General features: G+C 35.6%; 2 long non-coding RNA genes across 3 annotated transcripts in view; one reads left to right on the forward strand and one right to left on the reverse strand.

The window, feature by feature from the left end:
- Nucleotides 1–4,084: 4,084 nt before the first annotated feature.
- Nucleotides 4,085–8,347, reverse strand: LOC132029613 (uncharacterized). Of its 2 annotated transcripts, XR_009407878.1 has the most exons (3): nucleotides 7,547–8,256; nucleotides 4,296–4,545; nucleotides 4,085–4,233 (listed from the first exon to the last, which is right to left on the reverse strand). It is a non-coding gene; the product is annotated as an uncharacterized LOC132029613 (long non-coding RNA). The 2 variants fall into 2 exon arrangements; XR_009407877.1 differs by lacking the exon at nucleotides 4,085–4,233 and having other exon boundaries at nucleotides 4,247–4,545; nucleotides 7,547–8,347.
- A 5,641-nt stretch (nucleotides 8,348–13,988) lies between these two features.
- The window catches only part of LOC132029614 (uncharacterized), a 29,785-nt gene continuing 27,557 nt past the window's right edge, over nucleotides 13,989–16,216 (forward strand). The window contains exon 1 of the long non-coding RNA XR_009407879.1: nucleotides 13,989–15,956. This is a non-coding gene — a long non-coding RNA (uncharacterized LOC132029614). The remainder of the gene's footprint in view (nucleotides 15,957–16,216) is intronic.

Below are 16,216 nucleotides of genomic sequence, written 5' to 3' on the forward strand. Positions count from 1 at the left end.
TCGGTTTGGGGTAATGGAACCGCATGGGCGCTACTGGTTCCAACACTTTGAGCCAACAATCCTCCTACTCCAGAAGTCTCCATTGATGCGAATAAGCTGCGAATTAAATTCCGGCGTATCTATACAAGTATTTTTTCCTAGGTTATGGTCGTTTTGGCCAAACAGTTGGCCCCATGAATATTGATATGGTTAAAGAGTTTTATGCCAATTGGGAGCCCGGGCTTGATTATGAAAAGGAGATGGAGTATGTCATCCCAATTCGAGGGAAACAAATATTGTTCTCATACCACATCATTAACCAATGGATGCAATTCCCCAAGACAGATCATACACGATTTGAGAGGTTCTTGCTTAGGCCTAACTATAGAGAACTTCCTAACGCATTGTGCGGGCCAGACTCCAAAGTTTTATGGGATAGGGATAGGGATACAGACGGACGACATAAGTCCTTGAAGAGGAGCAATTTTGTACTCGAGGCAAAAATAATGCTAAGGTTCATCAACTGTTGGGTCATGCCCATGACAAATGACACTAATGTGTCAAAACTGAGGTGTTGTTTGGTCTATTTTCTCTTGAACAATATGGACCTAAACATGGGCAAGGTTTTGTTGGTAGAGATGGCAAAAATGAGGAATCAGGGAAAGGGGAGACTTCTCTACCCCAACATGGTGACCAATATTTTGCGCCAGATGTTCGATATGCCGACCAATACGTGGGTCGATTTTGAGATACCCCGACCGGATAAGTCATTTGATATCACGACCATCAATCCTGCAAAAGGCAGTTCGTCCTCCCTCACGTTTGAGCAGCGGACCAACTGTCTCGAGCAGTCAGTGAGTATGTTGTTTGCTGACTTGAAGCTGAGAATGGAGCGGGGGGAGGCAAGCATGGATGAGCTGCAGCAGATGGGCCCCACTAGACTCCACCACGAGGACCTTTCTTGGCCTCGATGAGGTCTTCGAGATTCCATTAGATGAGGATGCGAACTCTGGATGAGGATAGTCAGTTCCATGGCACCGCTGTTGCTGGTGCCAAGTTTGACTAGGCCCTAGTGGGCCCCAGGGAGTATCTCTCGCCTTACTCTGTTTATTATTTTTTCCCCACATGCATTGAGGACAGTGGATGAAATTAAGTGTGGGGTGGGAGGTATGTCTCGAGATAGAGGATACTTATGCCGTAGGATTTTTTTTTTTGAGAAACCTTAATTTTCTTTTATTTGTCCTTTTGTTTAGGATTGTCCTTTGAAAAAAAAAATGAATATAGAGAAAAGAAAAAAAAAGATTTTATTTTCTAGTTTTAGTAGGCTTTTGGTAGTGGCATAAGTCATCCCTTAGGATTTTCTTTTCTTTTTTTATTTTTAGTCGTAGAAAGGGCTTTTCCTGATGACAGGTGGATGATAACCTACTTTAGGGAAAATTATTCCATAGGAAGACCATTCAAATGCTAGGTGCTCGTGTTAGGTAAAATATTGGCAATGTGAGCTATTCTTGATTTTGATTTGAAAGCATGTCGTGAAAATAGAGGACCTCTCTCGAAATACTAAATTCTTATTGTGTTTGACTCATGTGCGACCCACTTGGCAGTTGCTGATATGTTTTTGCTTAATTCGAGGGACAATATGATCCTTCTTGCTTTGATTTTGTATCATATGTCTGTAAGGATTTGATACTTATCCATGCTTGGTATTTGATGTCTAGAATTTTCCCCGTGTGTTCGTGATGCGAAATGAAGTATGTTGTGATTTAGGACATGATAGAGGCATTTCTTTTTTAGCCAAAATTTTAACTTGTTCCTACCAACCCATGCATATACATGTTATCCTAGTTAGCCCCGTTGAGCCTTTAGCCCTTTTTCTTTGATAACAATTGATAAGCCATACCCTTTCATTCCAGTTAGCCTATTTTTGATCCAATATACTCCTTGAGCACTTTAATGATAAAATGATGTAATTGTTGTTGGGAGTTGATAAAAAGGGTGTTGTTTGTTGGTTGAAATCTAGTTAAGTCTATGGGTGCACCTACAAGAAAGAAAAGTTTGCTTGTTAGTTGGGAATATATTAAAAAAAAATGGTAGAAAAACTAAACTGAAAAAAAAAAAAAATTAGAGTAGTTGGTGTTGTGAATAAAATTTCCCCTCTAACTTGCATTGTTAAAAAAGTGGTGCTTAATTGTAAATAATCAACTTGGGATTAATTTGGGAGAATTGGTTGGTTGGTTTTGAAACTTGGGAGACAAAGGAAGTGTGCAAAACAAGTATGTTGTATGTATTAAAGTGCTTAGGGAGGTTAGTCACTATCATCCAAAGAATTCCTACCCGTCCTTTAGCCTACATTACAACCCTTTTAAATCCTACTTGATCCAAGGTTCGATATGCTTATATTAGTGAACCGGTTACACTACGGGCAAGCCTATGGTATGTCATATTAGCATGTGATATTATTTTTGAGAGTGAGCGTATTTGTGAATTCATGTCCATTGAAACAGAAAAAAAATTTGATTCTTGTAAGGTATATGGACAACTCTCTTCTCGTAAGGCACATAGTTGACAATGGATTGGTGAAATGTTGGATTCTTGGTTAAGTAGCATGATTACTTTGTTTTAAGTGGTGTCTTTGAGTCATGTTGTTCTTGAAAGAAAAGTGTTCTTGAGAAGGTTGTTGGTTTTTGTTTTGAATTGAAATTTGGATTTTTGGCATGTTTGTCGAAAGAATTTGCTCAAGTGATTTTTTTTTTTGAAATATTCTTGAAATAGCCGTATTAGCCGAAGCCTGAGTAGACCTGTTTGAAGGCATGATTGTGAATATGGTAGGTTGGTATCGGTAAGTGTTTACTCGAGGGCGAGCAAAGTCTAAGTGCGGGGTGGTGATATTTGGTACAAATATCGATATTTAGCGTCACTTTACCTCTTGTTCTTAGTACTTTAATCGCATTTTCTATGATGGAATCATTGTAGTAGTGCTTATGTTAGTGTGTTTAGGTACAATGAGGAAAAATGATGGAAAAACCGAGCACTTTCACTCAAGTTTGGGAATCAAGGACCAAGTGTGCACAAGGAGAGGCGAAGAAAAGAGACGAACGACACCGGAAAGCTGGTGCGTCGCCTAGATCGACGCACCTGCACAAGATGAAATCACTGAAGATAAAAACTTGGTCCCTGTTAAATCCTCTTGGGGCGCCGCACCAAGCCATTTTCGTGACTATTACGGTTCGCATTTGTTGCGGGCGGGGTTAGCGCTCGGAAAAAGCTACTTCGAAATAATTGGTGCTCTTTTGAAATTTGTTTTAAAAGAGTCGCCACCTAATTTTTAGGAAATTAGGAAAACCAGTTTCGAAGGATTTATTCATATACGGTGAAAAAAGCCTTCGTAATCTAAAGTTCTAGGTAAGGATTCTGGTGATTCCCTAGGGAAGGTGTTAGGCACCCTAGTATTAAGGATCCGTACTATACGGTTGACCTTCGAATTCCAATGTATGAGTATTTGCATGAACTGTTTATTTAGTGTTTATTCCCGCATTTATAAAATCTGCCATTTGCATATCATTTTGAAAAGAATTGAATATATCCCCTTTATATATAGGGTATTTAGATTTGGATTTATAATATCCGAAGACAACTAATTTCCTTTTATATATAAGGATAGTGTATCAAAATCGTTTTGATTTATAAGTTAAGTATAATTTAGTTCATGCTTAATCTCATACTTGGTTCGGGTCCCTACTCTAAACCCTTGTATTTACGAATTCTTATGGACTCAATTTTATGAAACGATTTTTCTTTGTTATTTATGTGTATAAGACGAACTTTAGCTTTAAAATCCATGACCTTTTAAAACGGTGCATTTTTTGTTTTGGGCTTTTGCTCAAATTTCTTTTCATCGTTGTACCTCTTTTCTAAAAACTGGGCTCTAATATGCACTATTTTCAGGAAAATGTTAACCATACATCTCGATTTCTAGTTTGTTGGGCTCGGCCCAAAATATTTATCTTTTTGGGTTTAAAACTTAATTTGTTCTCAAAAGGATATGCCTTTGGGTTTAAAAAATTTAATCTGATCTTGTTTGAAGAAAAAAGTCGAAGTTCTTGAAATCTTGCTTTCCTATTTGTCCGTGTTAAACTTGTATTTAAAGAAAACAGTTATCCATTTTTAGACTTTGAGAATTTATTTATACTAAGCGGGTTTTGAAAATTCGTTTTGGGGACCTAAAGTCAACTAAACGGCATAAGTACCGTTATCCTAAGACGGCTAATTCAAACCATAAGCTCCAATATATATTCCTGGGTTTTGCAAGTTTTTACAAATACACAATACAACAAGATTACACATAAAAAGAAGACATAAATAAATAAATAAGAAGAAAGGGAAGGCTAGGGGCGTCCCAAGCCCCTAGTTGACCATTTTCACCCATGGCTGGGCCTTCTATGCATTTAATAATATTAGCTTCCATCTTCGTCTTCATCGGACTCGATAGTTTAGAAAGAATTTGCCTATTGGGCCTTGGCCCAACAGGTTGGCTGGACTTCGCCCGAATGGTCATGCAGTGGAGGACTGGAAAAAGAAGAGGAACCTGGTTAGTTTTTGATTTACTGAACTTATCACACACATAAGTATACATATGCAATATATGTATACATATACATATACAATTCATAAGCAGGAACAGTGTATACACACAAATGTACAAGATTGGGCCTTTGCAGCCCAGGACCAAAATATAAGAAGAAAAGTACCTAAGTCCCCTTTCTTTAACTTAGATTTTTAAAGGTTGGGCTATTCCTTACTAAAACTTGACTTGGGCCAGGCCCATCTAGGACTCTAAGATGAACACTATGTTGAAATTGAGGCTTAATAAGATTTCCCTCCTTTTTTATTTACTTAATATGTAGGACTTATACATTGCTAGCCTGTTCCACCCATATGCATGATATACCCCAAGAAATACACACCATGATATGTATATCAGATGTATATTAGGTGTATACTAAATGTATGCCTTCCTTGTTCTGAGGACCTAATGTATATTTTCTGTATATCCAGCCTTAACACATGTTCTAGAGCTCACATTTTAATTAGTTGACTAGATCTTTACCCCTTTACTTATACCAAGGATGATTCCTATCTCATATAGATATCAAATTTAGATAAGATTAGTTAAACCATTACTTAAGATCAAATAAGCTATACAATTAGACATTGGCACCATAGAGCACATAGTAGAGAGAAATGAATATTCAGTTTAAACACATGGATTGCTTCACAGTTTTAAATAACACAAGAATGGAAAGAATAGGTATCTACTTAACTTTCTCAGACACAGAATGGGGAAACCATGGGAAACAATTAACATGTCAATCAAGAATGAGATATATATAAACTACAAGGCTCCTGGCATAAGCAAGTAGACACATATAGGTAGAACAGGACTTAGCTATGCTTGGGTGCACATATGCAGGACACTACAGTATACAGAGAAAGCAAATAGCAATTTGAACCAAACAGGTGCAATATATAGACAAGACAAGATGCCAACAAGTTTAGATACATGAGATGGTACAAGATTACTCTTCAAATTCTAGTTAAGCTTAACACAGTGACAATAATATATGACAAGAATATGCAGGATTTATACACAAATGCAACTCAGGAGAGATAGAGAGAATACAAAGAAAAACAACCATGCCTTTTGATAAAATCTTTGAGGGAGGGATTTACAGAGTTCTAGTGGTCTTTAGTGACTCAATTCCTGTACATTTAATACTCAGATTTCATTCATGTTTTGAAACTCTAAACTCTCTTCTTTTGTTTCTGACTTAGCCAAATGAACACACCTAAATTTCCTACTCAATCTTAGTAAATCATTCATCCATGTATCCCTGATTCCAATCTATGTTCTTTTGGTCTAATGATAGAATCTATATGATTATAAGGCATTTGTGCAGTAAGCATGCACCCTATAGGCTACAGAAGTGCCAAGGTACCCTTATATGGAGGAAAGGTGTTATGAACCAAGCAATGCTTGGTTCTTCCTTAATCCTTTCTCAGGACACCTTTTAAAAAGGCTCTTTAAGGCCATATGATTTTTAACTTACTCTTAGTCCCTTATGATCATATGGAATCTGTCACTTAAGATGTTCACAGCTAAGTATTCAAACAAGTTCAAATGCATGTACACATAAGCAGACATGACCATTTAGGTTAGGACTAGAATCATTTCTCACCACTAAGGCCTAATAAAATTCATACAGAGTCATAGCATGGGTCAATTTGTGATTAGTAGGTTCCTTAAATCATTTAACTTCACAGAACCATCACAAGCTAGTCTGAACATTCAGCAAGTCATAGCATATTATAAACTCTATCTAACCAAGTCACAGAGGTATATATAAAACAGTCAGTCAAGTAGTGGCAACTAAACACATGGACAAAGTATTAAAGCTCAGACCAAGACTCAAATAGTTCAAGAGGAACACAATAGGCAGACTTTCACTTTGAATCTTGAACCAGTTTTATTCCAGATAAAACTATGCAGGAATTTTATGATTAAAGTATAAATTCAGGTTAGCAACTTGACTCACACTCTTTTACAGATCTTAGGCATGGGACAATCACACATATTAACTAGGAACAGTGTCAACTCTCATTTTAATGCATTCAAGATCTTCAAACAAGATTCAGAGATATTTCATGTAAACAAGTAATCAAATAGACTTGGATTAATCCTGATTCTTAATAGTGATCTTTTAAACACTTAATCTAATCAAACCTTTAAGACTTTTGGCATAACTAGATTCTCAGAAAAAAAAAAAAAACAAAGACTCAGTCAGTATTAAAACAGATCCCAAAATGCAATGTGTAGGTGCAAAGGCAACAGGATACTCATGTTCACAAATAGGCTATATGGTAAGCATTTAGATTTCTACTCAAGTTCCAATGACCTAAACCCTTTTAGAAGATTGATTTAGATCACTTAATGGCTTGCTTCTTAGGCGGGGTTCCTCCCATTAACAGATAATGTGTACACAAAGCTCAAACTGACCTAGTTGATTCCATCTTCCCTCCCCTTTACCTGGTCCCACTTTAATATTGAAGAAGATCAGTCCTATAAAGCAGTGTATCCACTTAACCCATTATTAATAACTAATGATCTATTGTTAGACCACACTCTTCACTCTAACAGAGACCACTTTTAAACTCATTTCTATTATGGTTATGTCCTTGATTAATGTCTAATACTAACTTAATAGTAGCTAGTTTATTCAGATAGGACTAAGTCCATTCAGTACCCATCAATTCAGACTTAAGTTGTCAAATTCAGGACCATATGCCAATATTCTAGTGTCTAGGAGACTATGCAGCATTCAAGGTTCAGTTGAGAACTCAGATATACCTCAATATTAAACACACTATTGAGCTGAGCCACCTATTCAATTACTACAAGCATCTTCAAACAATTATTCTAATAAACACCGTATTAATGACTAAATGAACACTACACTTAGGCATAAACTAAACATAAACTAAATCAAAGCAAAAAATGATAAAAGATTACCTTTTTGATGCTCAGCCGCGAACAAGAATGGATTTGGAGCCTTTGTGCTTCCAATTCTCAAACTCAATCACACAAGAAAAGAACAAAAGTAAATAAAAATTTCTAACTGAAGGACTCAAACCCTAAAGGAGAGATTAAGTCTAAAATTATACTATTAAGCTTAAATTTCAAGTTGAACTTAAAACTCTAGCTTTTTTGGGCTTGCCAAAACTTGGTTTTTTGGTGAAGGTTGGGGTTCTATTTATAGAACCCCAAAATTATCAAAAACCCTAGAACACCGATGTGGTACAAAGTAGGATTTCTCAGAAAAATAATTTAGCAACCGAATTCTACGGTCTAGATTAGCCTCTATTGGCAACGAATGGCTTGATTTGGGACTTATATTTTTCGATCCGGTTGATTCAAGCTCAACCAATGAGGATCAAGAAAGTAAAAATGCAATACAATAATAAAAATACAGAAAATCATATGTTTTGACTCAAAATTAAAGGAAAACGTAAAGAAGAAGGGTTATTACCGTGTTTGGGGTGAGAAAAGCGAATTCGAGATTGAAACATTAATTGTTTCACGCAAATGGACGTGTAAAGATTGTGCAATCTCTGTGGCTTCCGCGCGAATGCCATTTCGGATTGAGGCGACATTCTAGGGTTAGGGGTAAAAAGGGAAAGGAGGAGAGAGATAGAGTCGTGTTTGGTATGAGGAAAATGGAAGTGGAAGGGGGATATTCCCCCAAGTCTGAAGTGTTTTGGGCCGGGTCTGGTCCGTTTTGGACTGGACTCGGTCCAATTTTAAAAGGATGGACATGGGCCCTCTTTTCCCTATGTATATTATGTATGTATACTTATGTATACTAGGTGTATATATGTGTATAGGGGTAGGACGGGTAATTTAAAAAAATAGACGAACATTTACAACAACGAATTATTGACCGTGGTATCAAATTAAGGCATAATTCATCCATTATTAATTTTAAGATGGCCAATAGTGTAAATAAGCTCATTTTGCAAAATATGGCCTGATTTAATTTGTCAATAGATCTGGTCTTTCCAATTAAATCCACTAGGAGCCTTATTTTGTAAAAAAATGACCCCAAGTGCCTTACACCATGAATTGGATAATTCAATTGTGGCCATATTATAAACAATTAAATAATTAGAAATCCATCTGCAATAATGCCCCTCTAATTGACCAATTATCCTAATTAAATACTAGAAACAATTATTAGTTTCAACAAATTATGCAAATACACAAAATTAAAGATTGAGGGGTAAAATGGTCAATTCTTTTAATTACTCAAATCCCTTGGATTAAAGGGAATAAAACGTTTGCCAATTTGACTTTTTGACAATTTAAACAATTAAATAAATAATTACAAAATTGTTTTACTTTGGTTAAATCTAACATATATTTCAAAAATGTACCAATTAATTCCCAAATGATTTATAATATTATAGAAATTATTTTATCAATTTAAAGGAGTAAAAATATTGACCTAAGCAATTTTATAAAAATCATTTTGACCTCTAAAAATGCATGATTCATTTTGTTGGTCATCCACGGACTCTGAGTAATTAAAATAAAATACGGGAGGTCAAAAATTAGGTGTCAACAGTGACATTTTCCCGTTTCGATCGGGATTTGGTTTACTTATTTTATTTTTTATCGTAGACTATAAATAGATGCTTTATAAGCTGTAAATGACGTGCTGGGATATTTCTAAGACTTGTAAGCCACCGTTCGACTTTCTCTTCCTAGGTTTTATTATATTTTCTTCTTTTCAACCCTAGATTATTCATGAATTCTTATTTTTCATCTAGAATCATGAGTTGCTAAACTTCTTAATTCTAGGGTTATGGCGAAAGACATGATAGTTGGTTTGACGACAATTTCTATCAATTAAATTGTTATATCCCGTATTTTTAACAACGGGATAATTTGAGTTAATGATGACAAGTTAGGATACAAGGCTATTCCGAGACAAGAAGTCGGAATTTTCTTTAATCATGACTTTGTTTTAAATAAGTGGTATATGACTTTGTTGGCATGAAAACATTAAGGAAATATTTGGGGCCAAAAATGAATTAAGAAAACTTGTGAATTATGTTAATTTAAGGGCCAAAGTGGCCGGCCACATACTTGTGGGCCTTGGCCACATGAATTATTATTTTTTTTGGCAACTTAAAAAGATGACTAAGTCATCTTCCTCTTCATTTCTCATTCTAGAAAAATCAAGAAGATAAGGAGAAGACAAGAGGAGGAGCTCACGGCTACAAGGAGAAAAAAATCAAGACCAAGAAACTTGCATTAAAAAAATTGGTTCCCTTAGCAAAACAACTAATTCAAGGGTGCTCGTTAACGTGGAATCGTTGTTTGGACCAACAAGTCACTCGTTTTCCCTCTTGGAAGACTTGAGCCAACGTGGGGAGTGAAGGAAAAAGGTGAGAATTACTTTTCTTTCTTGTGTTGTAAATGGTGTGGACATGTTATAGTATGTAAATATGAATGAATTCATGGAAGATTTAGGTGTTGGAGTTGAACCGTGCACCTTGAGTGTGCATGGCTCATGGCCGTGTATAGTAATGCCATGTTGGAATGATAGTTTAGATTCTATGTAACATGTTTGGTTGTTGTTGTGGTGTGTTGACATGCATGGGAATCATCCATATATGTGTTGTGACATGGCCGAATATAGGTCAATTTTGGTGCCAAGAAATGAATTGAGTTCCCTTAGTGTTTTAGTTGTGTTGTTGTGAATTCTAAATTGATAATGAGCTCTTAAATGACTTATGTTGATGATTGGAATCGTGTGGACTGATTTGAAAGTCGTTGTGATCTTTGTGTACATTTTTACATTTATGGAATTGACATTATAAAGGGTGGATAGTTAGTGTAATTTATGAATTTGGAGGAAAGGAAGGCAAACTATGTTGCTCTCGGGTTTGGGCTGCATTTCGGGTGAATTGGGACTTTAGTTGGGTTGTTTGAAGTGTTGTGTAAATTAGTTAAAGCGTTCTTAAACATTATTTGTATGGTTTTGGAGTAATGCTCGAATGCGTAAACGTCGATCTTGATTGAAATGTAAGTAGTTGAGGTAGTATATTGGAATGTTGAGAAAGTTGTGGAAATTATGTAAAGAGAGTTATTAGTGCTAAAATGTATTTTGGATTGAATATTGATATTGTAGTTTGGTTGTTGGTTTTGGTTGTTGTTGAAATTAGCGGAGTTGAAATCTCGGGGTTGGTGCATTTATAGGGGAAATCTTCCTCTTTGAAATTTCTATAGAATTTAATGTCCGTTTGGAATTGGATGCCTAAAGGCGTATGACTAATGTTAATATATTTGGTGCTATGTAGATCTTGGCGTACCCGAGACTTGAAGCTTGACTTAGCTTGCGAGCGGATAAGGTATGTAAAGCGTCGTTCTCTTTTCTTTGGCATGTCTTAGTACTATTAGGCTACGACCCGAGTCTCGAGGTCACTCTACTCCTAAAATCCGAGCTTAGACGTGTACTTTATTCGATTCTAAGAACTTATTCCTTAAGGTGTGCAAACTAAGATTCCTTGTGTTTCAAATGATTGAAATTTGAAAGACTTAAAAAGAATTTTGACTACAAAGAGGTCCCGAACTTCAAACGTCCGTAACTTTTGCATACGAGCTCGGAACGCCCCAAAACATAATATGTAAGTTCATAAGGTATAACTTTTCCCTAATCCTCGTAGTCGGGCTCGGACGGGGGCCGGCGCCCGTCCGTGGGGCCCGCGGCTTTTCTATGCTACCTTTAGGGATTTTTGGGAAAACTTAATATTGTTCCCACTTTGACTTCCGCATATGGGCTTCTTAATTACTTAATGAGTTATGATTATGATTTTATGCATATAAGGCTTTTTTCGCTCACGACTCCGCTCGTGCTTATGGTTATTGTCTCGTTCACCGGATCCCGGCCGGTTATATTTCGTGCGCGTTATGATATATTCGGTGTGATGTTGTGTTACGGTTCCCGAGCTCCTCGCTAGAGAGCCGGGCTCCGTTTATATTGGTGTTATCTTGTGTACGGTGTTATGGTTGGCTATGACGTGTTATGGGGATATGTCGGGTTACAGAGATATGAAACCTTCTGGTGTGATCTCGTGGTATGGCGCCATCGACGGGCGACCATCGTTCTAAGAGCCTGTGCATGACTTATATTTTAATTACATATTTGACATTTTGCATATCATATCTATTTTTTGTATTCTATTATTGTGATTCGATTGATCGTTCGCTTTACATACTCGGTACATATTCACCGACCCCCTGTCTTCGGGGGCCGCGTTCATGCCGCCGATTTAAAAAGTACGGACGTTCGGCCTTGGTGATCCATCCGCTTAGGATACCTATTCAGCTTTCTGGGAGTGCTCCTTCTTCTGGAGCTCATATATTTTGGTATATATTATCTCCTGATGTACATGTACGTTATTATTCAGGGGTACGACGGGGCCCTGTCCCGTCATATGATTTCGTTATTCTGTTTAGAGGCCTGTGGATATGTATGTGGGTTATGGCTGTGTCGTACAAGATATGTATATGTGATATGTTCGGGCGGTTCACGCGCCACGGCGTACGTACCCCTTGCCGGCTCGCCTGTATATGTGTTTATGGATATGTTGGCCCTGTGTGGCCTTTGTTGGTATTTTCTGCGTGCAGGTTAATTTTGACTAGTAAGAAAAAACAGAGGAAACTCTGCCCAAATTTTATTAAATATTTGAGTTACTATTTTTGGGACTTTGGTACGTACGGGTGCCCAGGTCGGGCGCTAGTCGCGGCCTACGGGGTTGGGTCGTGACATAAATTTTCATATTTTGGGTTGCTTATTAGTTCTTGTGCTTAATCGTTTAATTACTTGAACACTAATTGAACACTATCTGTGGTGCGTGAATTGGACTTTAAAGAGAGAATTCACGTATATAATAAGTGTTGACACCCAACTTTGTCCCGCCTTTCTTCCAAAATATTTATTTTCGCTTCTAAAATTTTTGACAACTTAAGAAGAGTTATTTATATTTTATTGCAATTATTAGCTTTCCATTAATATCGTCGTTTCATTGTCCAACTATAATCGTTGGCTATTATCATTATTATTACCGTTATTATTATTATTATTATTATTATTATTATTATTATTATTATTATTATTATTATTATTATTATAATAATAATAATTATATTGCCATCACTTAATATCATGATTGCCATGATCACTTTTAGCATCTTACGCATCACATTTATTTTGTATATTTAGACGATAACATGTACTTACTTTTAAACTTTATAAATATTATCGCGCAACTATTACGATATCATATAATTTTATTTTTATTTGAGTACTAATGAATATATTTTTATATTAAGTAATATTTTAGCACGCGTTAATATATAATTACCTAAGAAGTGTCTTTCATTTAAATTTAGAGGCCAAAGAAATCAGCTAGACCAACCCAAGTCGGCCTAATTGGAGCCCAAAACTAATTGGAGCCCAAAAGCTAATATTCTTTAAACTCATTTTTTTTCAAAGATCCATTCCAAATAAAACCTATACTAAAAAATTTACCTTCTTACCACCTATGCCCAAATGTCCATCAATGCCCAGCAAAACTTTTTTGTCTTCTACTCATCTTTGGCTAACGATTCAACCTTCATCAACCATGGCAGAATTTTGTTCTTCCATTTCCGGGTAAGAACTGCCACCTATAACGTCCCCTTGTACCTCCTCTCTAATGAGGTCAACACAAAAGGCCAAAACACCTCTGAAATTTCTGAGAAAAATTAACCCTAGGAAATTCAATTTTGATTTCAAACAACAAATTCGTATAAAATCCACCCAAAACTTTGAATCCCAAAAAAACCCGATTTTGTATCTATAAATACTAGCATTTGGAGTCCATTTGGACCAAGGTTCTGGCCGCCACTCTTGCTCTCAAAAACTCTTGTTTTCTTCTCTTTTCTTACCTCCTAAAAGTTCAACTGCTTGCTGCCATCTTTTTTTTATATATAAAAAATACTCAAGTTCGAGGTCGGATTGCGTCGGATCTAAGACACCCGCACCCCGTTCACTGCACCATTAAAAGGTAATTTTTCCTTCGTTTCAACTTTATTTTCCTTTTTGTTAAGTTCTGTGTGCATTCTGAATTCTAGTATAGGTAGCTTAGTTTTGAAACATGTTCGTGTTAGAATTATATGAGTAATCTTCCTTCCTCATCTTAATCTTATTTTCATTAGTTATTCCAGTGTTTTATCGATTCTGTAATAGGATTAGTTTAGTTTAAATTTTGTCAGTTAATTTACTGATTAATGGTTTACTCCCTAGTATAATCGTGTTTCTTCAGTTCAGTGACCTCTTCCTTTATATATATATATATATATATATATATATATTATATATATTTTCTTGTTGAGTGTTCTTAGTGATTAGTTAAAAATAGGTGTGGCTGTCTGTTGCCTTTAACTAGTGATGGATTTGAATCTGGTTAACTTCACCAGCTGTTAACATATTATTCTCTAATAATTTTGCTGCTAGGTTTGGTTATTAGTTATTTCTTCCTCTTTAAAGTTGCTTGTTTCCTTTGGCTTGTGTGAGGTTTGATTGATTAATAACTACAATCCGATAATTATTGAATCATCTGAAGAAACAAGTCTTGCCCAAATATTTTAAGGGGTCCAAAACTTTAGCAAAATGACTTTTAACTTCAGCCTCCTCTAAATGATTTTTGAACATTTCCTTGTTATATATGAGAAATATATTAAAAGAAATTTGCCTCTTTTCTTTTACTACTCTAAATCAGTAGGGCTATTAGCATCATTTGAATTACTGGGTTTGCTAGAAGTGAATTTGAAAAAAAGTAAGGATCTTTAACTTCACTTCTTTTAAAAGTGTTTATAGAAAATGGTTTTGCCCCTCTTTTGTGATTCAATCTACATTTTTAAGCCTGTCTTGATAAGGTTGAGAAGCAAAGACTAATAGCATTTACCTAGGGCTACATTACTTTAGTATACTGTTGCATGTTGAGTATAAGGTCCTGAAGAGTTAAGTTTGGTGCCTTGATTTACTAGCTCCTTGCCCATCACTACTTAATACTCAGTCTTAGATTTATTGAAGAAATTAGGTAAGGTCTTAGTTTGTTGAGTTGAAAGACTGGAGGCTCTGGGACCCCACCCCCAAAATTCTTGAACCAAGACTACCTTTCCAAAAAAATGATCTGTTTTTATTTATTCATTATAACTCCCTCCCCTTTAGATCTTAATCATGGCCTGTAGCAAGTAGTGTCCTCCCTTTGTTAAAACAAAAAAGTGATTTTTGGTATTTCAGAGATTTTGAACTGATCTATGCTCTTGAAGATTGTCATGATTCTCTCTAAGTCGGTTCATCTCTCTGATCTTAACTTATGTTTAAATGTCATTTAATTCAAAGGCTGTTAAATGGCTGAATCTGTTAATTTGAAGTAATGTGTGTTCTAAGTTTGAGTTTTCTTTTGTTTAGTCTTAATAGTATTTATCAAATATCTTGGAAAGTTACTTGCCATATGTGTGGTTGATTTTTTCAGAATGTTAGTCCCTTATGAGATTTTATTTAGTGATGTTCATGACCCTAACTCTTTACTATGTTTCATCCACCATAAGTCTATGAATCTCCATGAATCTATGTCCTTAGAACAACATGATTTTTTTAAAACCAGTCAAGTGTAGATCCCTGGTTCCTTTTTCCTACAAGTGTGAAATTTCTTTTTACTCAGTGTCAGTTCAATTGCATAGCATGCTAAATAGTTAAATGATGTGTGTTCTCCTCATTTCTTTTGTCTCTTGTTCGTATGGTGTCTTGAATGTAATCTCCGTGTTTGTCTAAATGAAGATGGTATATTGATAAATCCAATGATTTTTCTTTGACTAATATACTGTGAAAATTGCTTATGTATTTTATCTGTTTAAGTACATGAAGCCTGGAAAGAACGTGTCAAAATCTCATATGCTAAATGAAAACATTATGGAACTTTGTCAAAATATATGTTCAGTTTGATAGTTTTCATACTTTAAATTATACGGCTGACTTGTATGAAGAATTTGTTTAATTTCCCATGTTTTTTTTTTGTATCCTGCATTCTAATTTTTTTTCTCCTCGTCTTTGTTTACATGTGCACCCTGGGAGCAAATGGAGTCTTAATTCGGGACTCTTGCAAACTTGGAGTCTTAACCCAAGACTCTCCTATTACCGAGCATGGAGTCTATTCCGCAGATTCTCTTTTAAATGCATCAAATCTGTCAAGAGGAATGAGCAAAATTGCTCGGGACTTATTTTGGCTATCTTTCTATTACCAGTCATTCCATTTTCATTTTTTATTTTATTGCATTTTTTTAATTTATTTGTTAAACACAATCGCTGGTTTGTTTATGCTTGGTGTATCCCTATTTTGTTTATTCTTGGTGTATCCCTGTTTTGGGATTTTAGGATAAACTTAGTTAGTGTAGGTTTTATTCTATCATTTAGACTATCCCAATCATTTATTATTAATAAAGTAATATTTTCATCACTTAAAGAGTGGTAATATTTATATAGGAGCTGAAGATGAATCTTAAAACAATTCTTCGAAGGCAACCACTGAAATATATTAGTGCACTGTTTGGACTGGTATTTTTATTTAT

This window comes from Lycium ferocissimum, chromosome 9 (assembly GCF_029784015.1).
Source record: "Lycium ferocissimum isolate CSIRO_LF1 chromosome 9, AGI_CSIRO_Lferr_CH_V1, whole genome shotgun sequence".
In the NCBI taxonomy this organism is placed as follows: domain Eukaryota; kingdom Viridiplantae; phylum Streptophyta; class Magnoliopsida; order Solanales; family Solanaceae; genus Lycium; species Lycium ferocissimum.